Raw genomic sequence first — 15,172 nt, 5'->3', positions numbered from 1 at the left:
GGACATCAGCAGACAAAAATTCAGGCCAGATACAACTCGATTTTCAGAGCAGTGGTGGGTTAAACTGCTTTACAAAACGTTTATATCTGAGAATGCGGATAAGCAACTTGGCAGATGTGGATAATGATCTTGTGGATGCGGTGCACGTACGGACGACAGCATTTTTCCTGTCCGTGCAGATTCCTAGTTACAGCTACGATGTAAATCTTTCATTTTGAGATAAGATTATTTTGCCCGCTGGTTTTGGAAAAGCAAACAAAGTGGCGTAGGAAAATAAATATGTTGGTGGCTAAATTTGTTAGTACATGTGAAACGCTTGGAAGTAGTGCCAGTGCACTTAACACTGAATTGCAGCTCCAGCCTTCTTTAGATTTATTCCAGAAATCTGCACATATGTCGGTTGACGCCTTTCGCTGGCTCCTCATTACACCTGACGAGGAAATTTACTAACAGCAACATAAAGCAGTTCGCAAGAAGACGAGTACTCTCCTGCTGGTAACGCCAAAGGGGAGACGAGGCAAACTTCTTTTGATGTTTTGCTCAGAAACCTACAGCCAGCTGAACACTAATGAACACTACCGAATGCGTACTGAAAAAGACTGAATGTTATTGTCTCGCAGTGGTGAATGGAACTGAACACTACAGAATCAGCATTTCATCAGGCAAACACTTGCAAACATTGACGTTATGCTTTCGCTACTTAATTGTTTCATACTGTGAAAAGCTAAGCACTAAAGGGGAAACAACATTATAGGCAATGTTTGTTTTAATTACGAAGAAAGTAATGTCACGCAGAAGAGATTAGAAATCACGTGTTTCTTAACTTTTGCAGGAACTTCAGAGGCACTGTGGGCACCGAGTAAAGTTTACGAACCAAACACAACTGAATGTCATTTGCTCAAATTCGTCTACACATATGAGAATGCGGTTTTTCCTGTTTTAGTTAGCTCAGTGTTAACCAGGCTTAAAACGCCATAGGACCACATTCCCAGAATTAATCATAACATTTAAAGTCCAAAATAGGTTGCACACAAAGAGCTCTCTGAGCAAATACTTAATGAAAGATTCCTTTCTATCATGCTAATGTAGACTGAACTACTAAATGTGTTAATGGTATATACATATATCGTATTTGTCTGATAGATAGTTATTGTTACAGGCAATGTCAAACTGCTGGATATGGACCCATAAAAACTGCACAATAGACTGCTGTGTGATGTCCATTTTGATTAAAAGTCATTCATGAACAGTACGAAACAACGGCTTCTACACACAGCAGTTCCTGTAAAATTTACATCTGACACTGGTTCTTCAGCAGTATGTGAGGGAACTAGTGATAAGAATAGTTTGTCATCACCTGAACTGAATGTGAACATTCCAAGGACAATATACAGTGCAGCTAGTGACCTTCTGGTAGAAACAAATGCAACACCACAAAAGAGTGAACCATTTCCAGACCTGAAAGAAATCATAGACATGCCTGCGAGACAAGTTAAAAGAAAACTCTGTATGCTACGTCATGATGATGAGGATACTCCTAGAAAGCAAAAACTGAAACAGAAAATACATAATATGAACAGATCACTGAAAAACGAAACTTCCTACTTGTCAAAAGTTAAGAGTAGATTGTTGCATTGTAGGAGCTCAAATAATATTGCCCATGTGTTAAGCAGTTTCTGCTTCCCATCTGATTACTCCAGGGCACTGGCTGCAATGCAGTGCAAGAGCAAAAAACGTCCGTGGTCTTCTATCGAGAAAAATCTCTCTCTGATGCTGTTTTACAAATCTCCTGCAGCATATAATTTTTTGCGAAAATTGGGTATCGTATTACCTGGACTGTCCACAATTAGACGATGGATTGGCGTCACAAAATTTCTACTAGGGTTTAACAAAAACCTTTTTATTCAACTTCGCAAGAAATTTGAGGCACAAACTTATTTAGAAAAGGTATGTGTAGTATCTTTTGATGAGATGATAATGCGTCATCTGGAATATGCAAAAGATCTCGATTTAGTAGAAGGTCTAGAAGATTTGGATGATAGGGGAAGGAAACCACTTTCTGCAAATTATGCACTTGCTTTTATGATTAGAGGCATCTACAGAAACTGGAAATTGCCGGTTTCATATTTTTTATCTAATTCAGGAGTAAAACATGCGGATTTATTGGGACTCTTACAGGAACTAATTATTTTATTGCAAAATGCAAACCTACAGCCAAAAATTAGTTGTTTTTGATCAGAGGCTAGTAATCGAAGTGTTGTGAAGCATTTACATGTTACTCCTCAAAAACCTTATTTTATTGTAAATGGACAGAAATTATTTTATATTTATGATGTCCCCACATTTATTCAAAAGCATACAAAACAATCTGCTTAGTGGTGACTTCATTTTCAAGAATGTTGTTGTTTCATTCGAAGATGTCAGGAAAACATATGACATTGATAAGAAGAACAAAAAAAGCAGAGTGTTGGTAAAACTCACTGACAGTCATTTGCAACCTGATTCATTCCAGAAAATGAATGTAAAAATGGCAGTCCAGGTCCTCAGCCACTCTGTTGCTGCAGCTATCAGAACTTGTGTATCGACTAAAGAATTGCAGAGTGATGCAGCCGAGAGCACAGCTACTTTTATAGAATTTATGAACAATTTGTTTGACGTTTTGAACAGCAGGACAGCATTTTCCTCTAATCCATATAGGTGTGCATTATCAGAACAATGCCCAGTAGTAATGGAAATGCTACAGAATGCAAAGGATGTCTTAAGTACCATAAATAAAATTGAAAAAAAGACAGGTAAAATAACGACACCACCATGCATTACGGGTTTAATCCAGACTGTGAATGCTATTGCTCAGTTGTTTTCTTGAGGAACAAACTGTCGGCATTAAATTTTTACTGACCAGCAGATTGGATCAAGATGCTCTTGAGAATTTATTTTCTGTGTACCGTCAGAAAGGAGGCTACAACCGTAATCCAACAGTTAGAACACTAAGGTGCTTGTTCCGAACAAGCACTATTAGCTCACTAATGAAGCCTTCTGACGCTTCAAATTGTGAGAATGACACTGACAAGATGCTGTTACTGAACAACTCTGTGTTGCAAAAAGAAGGTGATGAATCTCAGCTGTTGGGGAGCTCTGGAAACGTCGGAATTCCGAACACCCCTGGTTCCTCTACGGATGAAGATGGGAGTACCATCGAGGGCGACGAGTATTTGTCTTCCTCACAGCAACACCTTTACTCTGAACAGTGTTCAGTAGCATATTTTGCTGGCTACTTAGCACACATATGCATCGAAAGATATGGTTGTTTGAGATGTAATGAGACACTTACATGTAGCAGTGAGCTTCAAGAGCCGGCCGAAGTGGCCGTGCGGTTAAAGGCGCTGCAGTCTGGAACCGCAAGACCGCTACGGTCGCAGGTTCGAATCCTGCCTCGGGCATGGATGTTTGTGATGTCCTTAGGTTAGTTAGGTTTAACTAGTTCTAAGTTCTAGGGGACTAATGACCTCAGCAGTTGAGTCCCACAGTGCTCAGAGCCATTTTGAGCTTCAAGAGAAGATGGAATTATTTATTCTCCATAAAAAATACGCAACTGGGAATTTGTGTCATTCTTCAGTGGGACTCAGCGCTCCAACTGTTGAGTTTAGCAACGTTGTTGAAATGTCTTTACAGGCATATGAGTCCTGTTTTTCTCAGTTTATTTATAAGAGAAATATAAAGTTTAGGATTGGTAGTTACATCATATCAAAACTTGAAAACTTTCACTGATTGGACGATGAGGAATGTGGAAAACACAGACTTTTCATTTTGAATCATCTTGTGAAATGGAAATTGTATTACAGTTGCAGAACAATGTTCAAAGACAAGTGTAGTAGAACTGTCTCAAAACTGAAAATTATAAAAAAAAATGTAGTTTATTCATATTCTATTTAAGTACCAAATAAAGATTCTCCATTAGGCTGCACAAATAAGTTTCGTTTCCTTTCCTTGATCACTCTATCACGTTTAACTAGAAAGAAGTAATGTCTTAAATCTGAGCAAAACAGTACTGCTTGTGACAATAGTAGATGCGCTGACCGCAAAGTTAAGATGTTTTTCGAAGATATCGTTGTTAAGTGCGCACATGAAATTACATTCGTTTACAACTAACTGTAATCAAATGCAAAATGTGGTTATACTTAAGAATGCTTACAGAAATACTTAGAAAGGAAGCAAAATCTGTTTCTTAAACTTATTTACAGTCTCAATATGAAAAATATATTGTCGTTATAACTCACCTAATCCCTATACATACTCTATGCAAGATAAATAACTATGTCAGTAATGTCAGGACGCGAAACCCACTGCTCAGTGCAAAATTTGTCAGTAAATTAACGGATTATATTTCAAAAACGTGGAGAAGATTTTGAAAACTTTCTAGTGTTAACCTGCACGTGGAGATCTTTTTTACCACCATAATCCGTATCAGAAGAGCTGTATAACAAAGAGGAAATAGACAGCAAGGAAGGCGAGTGTAAAACCTGTGCGACTGCAATACAGTCTGCATTTAAACATTAACTCACGAGAAATATTTGTGTGTTACTTTTCATTTATTTCATTTCGCATATGATTGTGAGAAGTATCCGTACAGTAGAAATAAACTTGGTTTGTAGAATTGCAGGAGCTAATCTACATTCTTCGACTGAAAACTCGGGAAAAACCATAGCCGATCATGGTCTACAGTCAGCTGTGTGACGAATGCATTTCGCGCGCAACGCTCTAGCCGAACACAAATCAGCGTCATTCACGTCACCGAAGATACAGCGTTGCCAATACCGCGACATGGACAGGTCAGTTAGCATTGTAGCGTCGCCTGCGACATCTGTTGACCGACGGGAAAACTATTTTTACGGTTGCCTGTTCCACCGTAAGGACGGTCAATCTGTTTCTTACGTGATCTGGGCTGCTACATTACTGAAATAGTTATTTACAAAGTTGGCCAGGTCCTTAGAGTTATCTATTAAACTAACTTTATTTCTAAATTTTATGTTCATCTACTATGGCTTTGTGTTACCAGTTCCTTGTTTTACCTTATTCCAACTGGCTTTGCTTTTATTGTTTGACTTCTGTATGATCTTATCACTTCAGATTTTTTTCTTTTTTGCCATTTGTTTCTGTTTTCTGTATGTCCTTTTGTATCTGAGAAAGAAATATAAGAAATCATTATTTTCTTTAATGTAACTGAGATATTTGAGAGTTTCGAATGATTTTCTAATACCTTGTGTTCTCGAATTCTTTCTACTACATACATCAAAAAAAGTTTTGCATCACCCCGGTTCCCAGAACTCCTGAAGATAAATGTTGACTGTGAATGTTGTATCACAATCACAGTCCCTTTGACTGTTCAGAGATGTTACTAAACCTGCCCAAAGATGTAAACAACCACGCATGAGCAGCGCCTATTAGACAGAGGGGGTCCAACAGCCAATCACTTCCACTCATTCCTCCAAGAAGAAGGTACACAGCTCGTGCTGTATGTAGTTCAACCATGCCTAGACGGTCAATACTGCAGTTTGATCATGTCGGCATTGTTACTTTGTGCCAGGAAGGGCTGTCAACAAGGGAAGTGTCCAGGAGTCTCGGAGAGAACAAAAGCGATATTGTTCGGACATGGAGGAGATACAGAGAGACAGGAACTATCGATGATATGCCTCACTCAGGCCGCCCAAGGGTTACTACAGCAGTGGATGACCGCTACCTCTGGTTTATGGATCGGAATGACCCTGGCAGCAACCCCACCATGTTCAATAATGCTTTTCATGCAGCTACAGGACGTCGTGATACGACTCAAACTGTGTGCAATAGGCTGCATGATGTGCAACTTCACTCCCAACGTCCATGGCGAGGTCCCTCTTTGCAACCATTACACCATGCAGCGCAGTACAGATGGGACCAACAACATGCCACATGGACCACTCAGGATTGGCATCACGTTCTCTTCACTGATGAGTGTCGCATATGCCTTCAACCAGACAATCATCGGAGATGTGTTTGGAGGCAACCTGGTCAGGCTGATGGCCTTAGACACACTGTACAGCGAGTGTAGCAATGTGGAGGTTCTCTGCTGTTTTGGGGTGTCATTATGTGGGGAAGACGTACTCCGCTGGTGGTTATGGAAGGTGCTGTAACGGCTGTACGATACGTGAATGCCATCCTATGGCAGCATATTATAGAGGCATTCGTCTTAATAGCCGGCAGTTAGCGCCCCCATCGTGCACATCTTGTGAATGGCTTCCTTCAGGATAACGACATCGCTCGACAAGAATGGCCATCATGTTTTCCAGATATGAACCCTATCAAACATGCCTGGGATAGATTGAAAAGGGCTGTTTATAGATAATGTGACCCACCTACCACTCTGAGGGATCTACGCCGATTCGCCGTTGAGGAGTGGGAGAATCTGGACCAATAGTGCCTTGATGAACCTGTAGACAGTATGCAAGAGGAGATGCTATAGGTATTAGAGGCACCGGTGTGTACAATAATCTCTTGCTGTACTGCGTTACAACATGCAATGTGTGGTTTTCATGAGCAATACAAAACACAGAAACGATGTTTATGTTGATCTGTATTCCAGTTTCCTGTACAGGTTCCGGAACTCTCGGATCCGAGGTGATGCAAAACTGTTTTTGATGTGTGTAAATTCCCCAACAGAATGTACTATCTTAGGAAACGCCTCCTCAAATTTTAATTTTAATATGTTCATGAATTTGTTAAATTATTCATTTTCACATGTTCCTGAATATATTTCTGATCTTAACTAACTAATCTCTTTGCAAATTTGCACCTTTTTGATTTCGAAAACACACTTCCCTAGGTAAGCTCTTTTGTTTCTTTTTTTGTAGGTATTCTGAGTTCTGTAATTTGACCAAAATGCTCTGATACCACAATGTTTTTGACAACTACCTTACAGCCAGTGGCGGCTCATGAGTATACATTATGGGTGTTCATAAATCTCTGATTCAGAAGAATTTGGGAATGTGAAATTAATAGAATTTGCTGTATAATAATTATGCTTATTAACAAGTTATACAACTACAGTCACTGCCAATAATAATAACAACAACAGGAATAATAATAATAATAATAATAACTCCCATGTGGAGTTGATAGTCACCCATCGGGCATCTCCCCAGGTGGCGGATAGGGAAATGGACTCCAGATATGGAGGGTATCGTGGAAATAAAATACCCATGGTGGACCAAAACTATCAACCGAAATCCACTAACGTCTGCCTGGTATCCAGCGGTTAGGGGTCAGCGTCTGTTCGCCTAGATTGCAGCTGCAGCAACCTTCTTGATCTCAACAAACAAGTCGTATTCCTCTTGATCTTTCCTCAGAAGGACCACCATCAAGTTAGTTTTCAACTTGAAAACCAAACATGATGATAACACAAGGAATGAATCCACTACCTCGGGCACCAGTCGCAAGGATGGGTTTACCTGGTCATCGGATTCCGGGGGACCAGGAGCATCATGTTACGCCTAAGGTTGAGACCCAGACGACATCCAGATTATTACACACAAAATAAAGACACTTCATTGGAACATTTAATACTAATACTCTTTTCAAACTGGGCAAGATCAAACAACTCACAGGCGTGCTGCAAAAATTCCAGATCAAAATCCTTGCAATCCAGGAAACACGATTTACGGACGAAAACCATTTTGACACAGACAGCTACAGGATCTACAAAGGAAAACCAGCAGTTAAAACTAATGAGAAAGGTCTCAAACAGTTTGGTACAGCATTTGTAGTCCACAAATCTATCAGCAACTCTGTCATTGACTTCCAGTCTGCCTCAGAACGTATACCAACGCTCTCCATCAAATCGGCCAACAAAGCATATACCTTTATCAACGCACACGCACCCACAAATAACTATAACAAGAAGAACCCCCAGAAAGTGGATGACTTCTGGAATGACCTTGAAGAGATGACAAACAAAATTGCCAAACACCATGTAATAATCTTGTTAGGCAACTTTAACGCACAATTAGGCAAAGAGAAAAAATACAGGAAAATAACCAGAATCCATACAGCTCAGAAGAGAACTAACAAGAATGGGGAAAGATTGATAAGCTTTAGCGAAAATTTCTGCCCCGTAATTATGTCAACACAATTTAAAAAACCCAACAAGAAACTGTATAGTTGGAAGTCGCTCAACACAACGTTGGGTGAATTTTAGATAGACCATGTGGCCATCTCCAAGAGTAACACAACAGAAATTCTGAATGTGAAAACGAGAAGAGGATTTTTTGAATCAGACCACCATCTTCTACAGATAAAGACCAGTTTACAACCCAATAGAAAAAAGCCAAAACTAAACAAAGTGCTGAGATCAGACCCTGAATACATAAAACTCAACAAGGAAAACATCTAACAGGAAATTAGTCAGCCAAACACCACAAACTGGACAGAACTTGTGGACGTCCTCAAATCCGCGATGAAATTGGGTCAACCCCAGAGAAGGAGAAAATACAGGTGGTGGAATATAATATGTGACTAAGCAATAGGAGAAAGGACCAAAGCCGGGAAAAACTTCAGTAGTCACAAAACATCAGAAAAATGGCAACAATTTCTAGTAATCCGAAAACAGACATCGAAAACAATTAGGAGGGAAAAAAGAAATTATGACAAACGGCGACTAGATGAGATAGAACAAGACATTAAGAAGAACAAGACCAGGAATTTTTATAAGACGTTTAAAGAACATATTGAAGGATACCAGCCACCCAATCTTTGCATCAAGAAACCGGATGGTTCATTAGAAACTAACACGAAGAATAACTGCCAAATCCTCACAGACTATTTCAACAAACTTCTCAACTGCGAAAGACCTACAGAGGATATTCACTACCACACATCTACACCAAATCCCGACGCTAAACCACCCACCATCAACGAAATAGCGGAAATTATCAAGACAATGAAAAACAATAGAGCCCCAGGAGAAGATGGAATTATTGCAGAAATATGGAAGTTAAATGATGAAAGATTAACAGTAAAAATCCACAAAATCATATTAAACATTAGTAAACAGAACAGGTCCCTTCTGAATGGAAATGCGCACTCGTCCATCCACTCCACAAAAAAGGGGACAAAACTGAACCAAATAATTACAAGAGTATCACAGTTGTGCCGGTCACATATAAAATCCTATCAAAAGTTCTCATGAATAGATTAGAAGAACAAGCTGACTCACAAATAGGGGAATACCAGGCTGTTTGTCGCAAGGGACGATTCTGCATAGAACAGATCTGGAGTCTGAAAATGATTCTCCAGATGAGAAACACCCGAAACACAGTGGTCACTTTTGTAGATTTTAAAAAGGCCTACGACTCAGTAGACAGAGTAGCGCTCAGCAACACGGTGGAAGAATTCGGTATTGACAGAAAGACAAAAGCAATCATTCGGCAAACATTAACTGACACAGTCTCCAAGGTCAAATTTACAGGGGATATCTCTGAACCATTTGAAATCCAAACTGGAGTGCGACAGGGTGACGGACTTTCATCATTACTCTTTAATATCATTCTTGAAAAAATTATCAGGACATGGGAAAAAAAGTCAAAGAAATCCAAATTGGCATTAGAAAAGATAATATATTCAATGTGAAGTGTTTAGCCTTTGCGGATGGCCTTGAAATCCTCACAAATAATAGAAAAGAAGCCACTAACGCCATAGAGAAGTTACACGGAATTGCACAAAGAACTGGCCTGCAAATTTCATATTAGAAAACCCAATATATAGAAAGAGTGCCACAAGACAAATTGCCTATTATGACAACCCATAGGAAAATCGTACAAGTACCACATTTTAAGTGCCTAGGAGAAATCATCCAGCCATCAGGGATCAACGTAAAGGCCAATGAGGAAGGAATAAAAAAACTACAGAAAGCATATAAACTCGCGTTGAACTATTATAACAAAAAGTCCATATCCATTAACGCAAAATTGAGGCACTACAACACTGTCGTACTTCTGGAGGCACTGTATGCATCTGAAACAACACAAATAAGTGGGCAAACTAAAATCAAAGAAATAGAGAAACAAGAAAGGAACATTCTCAGGAAAATTTTTGGCCCGATACAAGAGCAAGGAATCTGGAAGAAGAGACCAACATCAGAATTATATAAATACACATACATGATTACGGATACAATAAGGAAAAGAAGAATGCAGTTCTACAGACATATCCACAGGACGAATGAAAACAGAATTTCAAAGCGAATTCTTAAAGTCATCAACTCAGGCAGGGGAAACACAAAATGGATAAAAGAAGTTGAAGAGGACCTCAGACAAGCACAGATAACAGTAAACGATGCAGAAAATAGAACTGAATACAGGAACATCATCAAAAAACATAAATTTGACACCACAACACAGAAGAGACCAGGATGCAAATCGACAGCTGAGCGAAAGAAACAACACAGTGAACACGTGAAGAAAATTTGGTCTCCAAAAAAACATAAACAATCATCATAAAGGAATTCAAGTTCAAACGCTCTCTTTAAATGGGAAGAATCAAAAAAATAATAATAATAACAATAAGAGAGATGACTTATCTGATAATGCATAGAATTGTTTTTGGGGAATTTTGTTGATTTGTACATAGTTAAGTAAAGATTAAGGCAATAACAAAGTAATGTATAATCCTTCACTACTCTCAATTTTGCATTTTTGTGTATGTGGGAGTTTTTACACTTTTCTTTTTTTTTTGCAGAGATGTATCAGATTCTAATAGGTTTATTAATTCTCGAATTTACTTCTGGGCTGAAAATCAGATATTCTTGCGCTGAACACACACAACAAATTGTGATAACTGTACTCTGCTTTGTTAAATGTTTTCTTGTAGTCACGCTGATTTCATTTCGTCACTCTCTTAACCAAGTATCTCTTCTCGCATGCCCCCATTCCTTTGCAGCTAACTTTTCTTGATAATTTACTTTTCTGTTCCTAGAATGAGATTTTCACTCTGCAGTGGATTTTGCACTCATTTGAAACTTCTTGGCAGATTAAAGCTGTGTGCCGGACCAAGACTCGCAATCATGACCTTTGCTTTTTGTGGGCAAGTGCTCCACCAACTGAGCTACACAAGCAGGATTCATTACTCCTCTTCACAGCTTTACTTTTCTGTTCACATCTAAAATAGATTCAACATAGTTCATGTTTACACTGCACACAAAAGCCAATTCCCGCACAGTAAAAAACAACTCCAAACACTAAGCGCTGTTTGTGGAAATGATTAAACTCAGGCAATAATGTCTACCAATATGGTCAGTTGACTAGAATACAAATGACGCACTGAGGTCCGTAAGGGCCTAAAGCACACTGCTGTCGATCCTACATTTAATTGACTATCAGAGAAACCTGTGAGACAGCTTTTCGTGAATTTTCATGTATACATTGTGGGCCTATAGCCTCACTCACCTTTAAGATCAACAGATTTCAGAGGTATGAATAAACGCAACAATCTCATAATCGACAGTGATGTTTTTCAGGCCCTTATGAGTCTCACAAGAGAAACTTCCCATTGCCCCTCGCCCCCCCCCCCATCAGATTTAATGGTAAGAGGGCCTAGTGAACAGCTCATCAAAACTTGAACACAGATCAAGCATGAAAGCAGGAAGAAGGTGTACCGAACTGTTAAAAAAAGTAAAATAGAAAGAGTGAACGGTCCAAGCTCAAGAAGCGCAACGAGCAAAGACCCAGAGCCATGGCGGCATGGCTAACGCCAGCACAGTATCTCAGCATGTTCAGTTAGCTGTGCTCTGTAATACAAGAGTTGAGTGAATGGCTCAACGATGAAAATGAATGGGTGTCCTGGGACTCTGTCCCGATCAAGTGCAATGAACAACAACTAACAAAATGAGTTTAAAAACAAAAAGCAAAAAAGGGGGACTTAAATGGGCTATGAAGTGAAGGGCCATGTTCAAAGCTCTATCGTGTCATATTTTTTTCTAATAAATTATGAATTGTTCGTCCACTTATTACCGTGTCTCTTCGTTATATTCAAATTTATGTATGTGTCATGGTGTAACGTCCATTTGTAATAGGTGTAAGGGAGAGGCCTATAATGAAAGTTGATTTTGCACTACTAGTAGATTAGCATCCGAAAAGAAGTTGCTTTCGAATGGAAACCGCAAACGTTTGATGCCAAGGCAACTTGTGAACAGAATCGTCTACCGGAAACACATCTGATGTGTCTCACATGACATTAATGACAGTACACATGTCATCGACGCACCTAATTTGTTCGACTGGTGAGTGAGCGAGTAAGATATGCTTCCTTACCAGATTTCGGTGTTTGTATGAATGTGAATGTGATCACTCCCAAGGAAATGACGAAAACTTAATAGTTTTTCACATGAGCTTCAACAAATGGACGCAACATTTTCAAACTCACACAGTTTTCCGTGCGCTCTATCAAAACATATGTTTTTAACATTATTTAAATTGCATTCTGTTTTCGAAGTTTTGACTGCTGAATTCCTTTCTTGTAACATAGTTCACATCTTTTTATTTGCTGTTTTCATTTCTGTGTCATGTATGCTTGGAGTCTCGCCTACTCTCACTTTTTATCACATTTACTGGCTAAGTAATGTATTCTTACCACATGACTCGTATTCTGTAACCAATGCATGCTATGACAATTGCCAAGACTACAGAAATAAAACAAACATTTCAATGACTGGATGAACAGTTGCCAATTTTGTGCAAAAAATAAATTAAAAACAGTCACAAGGGAGTTTTGAACACTGGTTGGCAGTCAGACACCATGACCCCTTAACCACGATGCCATAGCTACTCAATTGCGCTGAATATTGGACTTCTTAAGTTTCGACCATCCGCCATTTCTATTTCATTTTTTTTGCTTTTTTGTTTTGTTTTTACGGTTCACTACACCTTCTTCCTGTCTTCATGCATGATCTGTGTTCAGTTTCTAATGAGTTCTCCATTGGACCATCTTACCACTAAATCTGAGGAGGATGCGATGGAGGGTTTTGCTTGTCAGAGCCTAATCTAGCGGGATTTATGCCGCGAGAACGGGGGTAAAAGACTACCACAATGTACTACCACCTGGAGGCGCTGATGTAAACAGGCACATCATGAACCGAGCACATTATCTAATCTGTATGTAATTTGGTCCGTAAGACAGTTACATCCCTTTTCTATGCATTATTTGCTCATTTCACACCACTTGTGGTAAGCGTTACCTTGCTACACTCCACTGTTCTTTTAATATGCAGCATGTTCACTTCTCTCTCCTCACTCTCTAGTGCTGCCCTCGGAAAGTAAACAAATGTTAACTATGTATTCTACAGGGCACATGCGTTGCTGTAGAGCACACATATGCTACTCTATAGATGTATGCCTTTTTACACAACTGATACAGTGTTACTCCCTTCACCTGGGTTGGAGTCTGTTTGGCAGGAGCTACTTTCCATTTGCGTGATTTATGTCCCAATCCAGCATCACAAAACCTTTTCCTCTTAATATCCTGCCAATTATCAATGTTAATTTCCCTTTTCTATGCATTATTGGCCGTTTCACACCACTTGTGGTAAGCGTTACCTTGCTACACTCCACTGTTCTTTTAATATGCAGCATGTTCACTTCTCTCTCCTCACTCTCTAGTGCTGCCCTCGGAAAGTAAACAGATGTTAACTATTGCAGCAGGCGATGCAGACTGCTGTACACAACATTACTCCATGTGATTCAACAAAATGTGCCATACAGCATTATTTTTGCACAGTCATTTACAGTGGCTACATACCTGCCAAGTCTTTCACAAGGCCACAAGAAAATCTAGTGGCCTTGTTACACTACCTTGTTCAAACTCTGTGTGGTGTTGATAATGGGGCCCTTGTGGCCTTAAAGGCATTTTTAACTAAAGTAAACTCGTCACATTCAATCACAGGAAAGTACCACTCATGACTGTTGCAGTGTGTATTTAAACCAACCTGATTTCCATCCTCATAGTGGCACCACTAGCCGATTCTTATGCGACTGGCGAGTAATTTGAACAGACATCATCTTTCAGGTGTATCAACACACCTACAATCTTTAGTTTATGTCACACAGTTTCATCCTGGTGCTGCGATTTTTTCTGTCAGTGTATATTGCTCACAGTTTTCATTAACTTAATTAAGTTTTTGATATTTATACTCTTAGACATTTTTCAGTGTTGATCATATCCCATGCTATTTTCCTATTATGTTCTGAGTTTCTTATGGCTGTTTATTGAAGTGACATTTCCTTCTCTTAGTAATTGCCTGTTCATCTTCTGTTTCTATGTTTCCAGGTTTCTTGTTTGACTGAGTACCTTCACTCTTAAGTTCAAGTATTTCTGTAGTTATCCATTGTCTTCTGTGACCTTACTTTCTCTGACACTGAAGACTGTTTGAAAATGATTCATTTGTGTGTTAAAATACGTCGCATTGGTGCTTTGTGCTTGTAATCTTTCACTCGTTTCTTCTTTCCTTAGTGTTATTTTAATGATGTTCATGTTTTGTAGCTCTATAATCCTGATTTCTCACTTGCCTTGCTTGTTCTTGATCTCCAACTTTTGTAGATACAAAATATTAACCGTTGATGGTCAGAGTTTGCTATTGCTTCCCATTTACTATTTTCATGAATGGCATAATGTTACTGATGATGGTTTGACTCTGATCAGTCACTCATGTAGGTACATTTATTATTAGTTAATATTACAATAACGCTTCATTTTAAACTTCAATAATAATATTGCTAGTTTTTCCAGAAATGTTGTCATGTACTGCTTGGAAACATATACACAAAGAAAATTCTTAGTTTGTCACTTATTATGTAAGTAATTTTAAAATGTTTTTCAATACATACTGGGAGGTTTATACAATTACAGTAGTCAGTATCTTATGGCTCACCAATCTCCTTTTTGTGTATAGTAACACCAACTTTATCTTGTATTCTATGGAAATAATTGATCATATCATAACCTCTTATTATTAGACCGCAAATTTCTGCATCATTTAGCCCATGCTGACTAATTGTGTTTTACTCAGGAGCACTACTCTTCTAGTTTTGGTTGCCTAGGCATTTAATGTTTTGGTACAAGACTATAATGCTATTTTTCTTTTGATGATACCTGA

Source organism: Schistocerca americana, chromosome 2 (genome assembly GCF_021461395.2).
Source record: "Schistocerca americana isolate TAMUIC-IGC-003095 chromosome 2, iqSchAmer2.1, whole genome shotgun sequence".
Lineage (NCBI taxonomy): Eukaryota > Metazoa > Arthropoda > Insecta > Orthoptera > Acrididae > Schistocerca > Schistocerca americana.
This window is presented reverse-complemented; position numbering follows the sequence as displayed.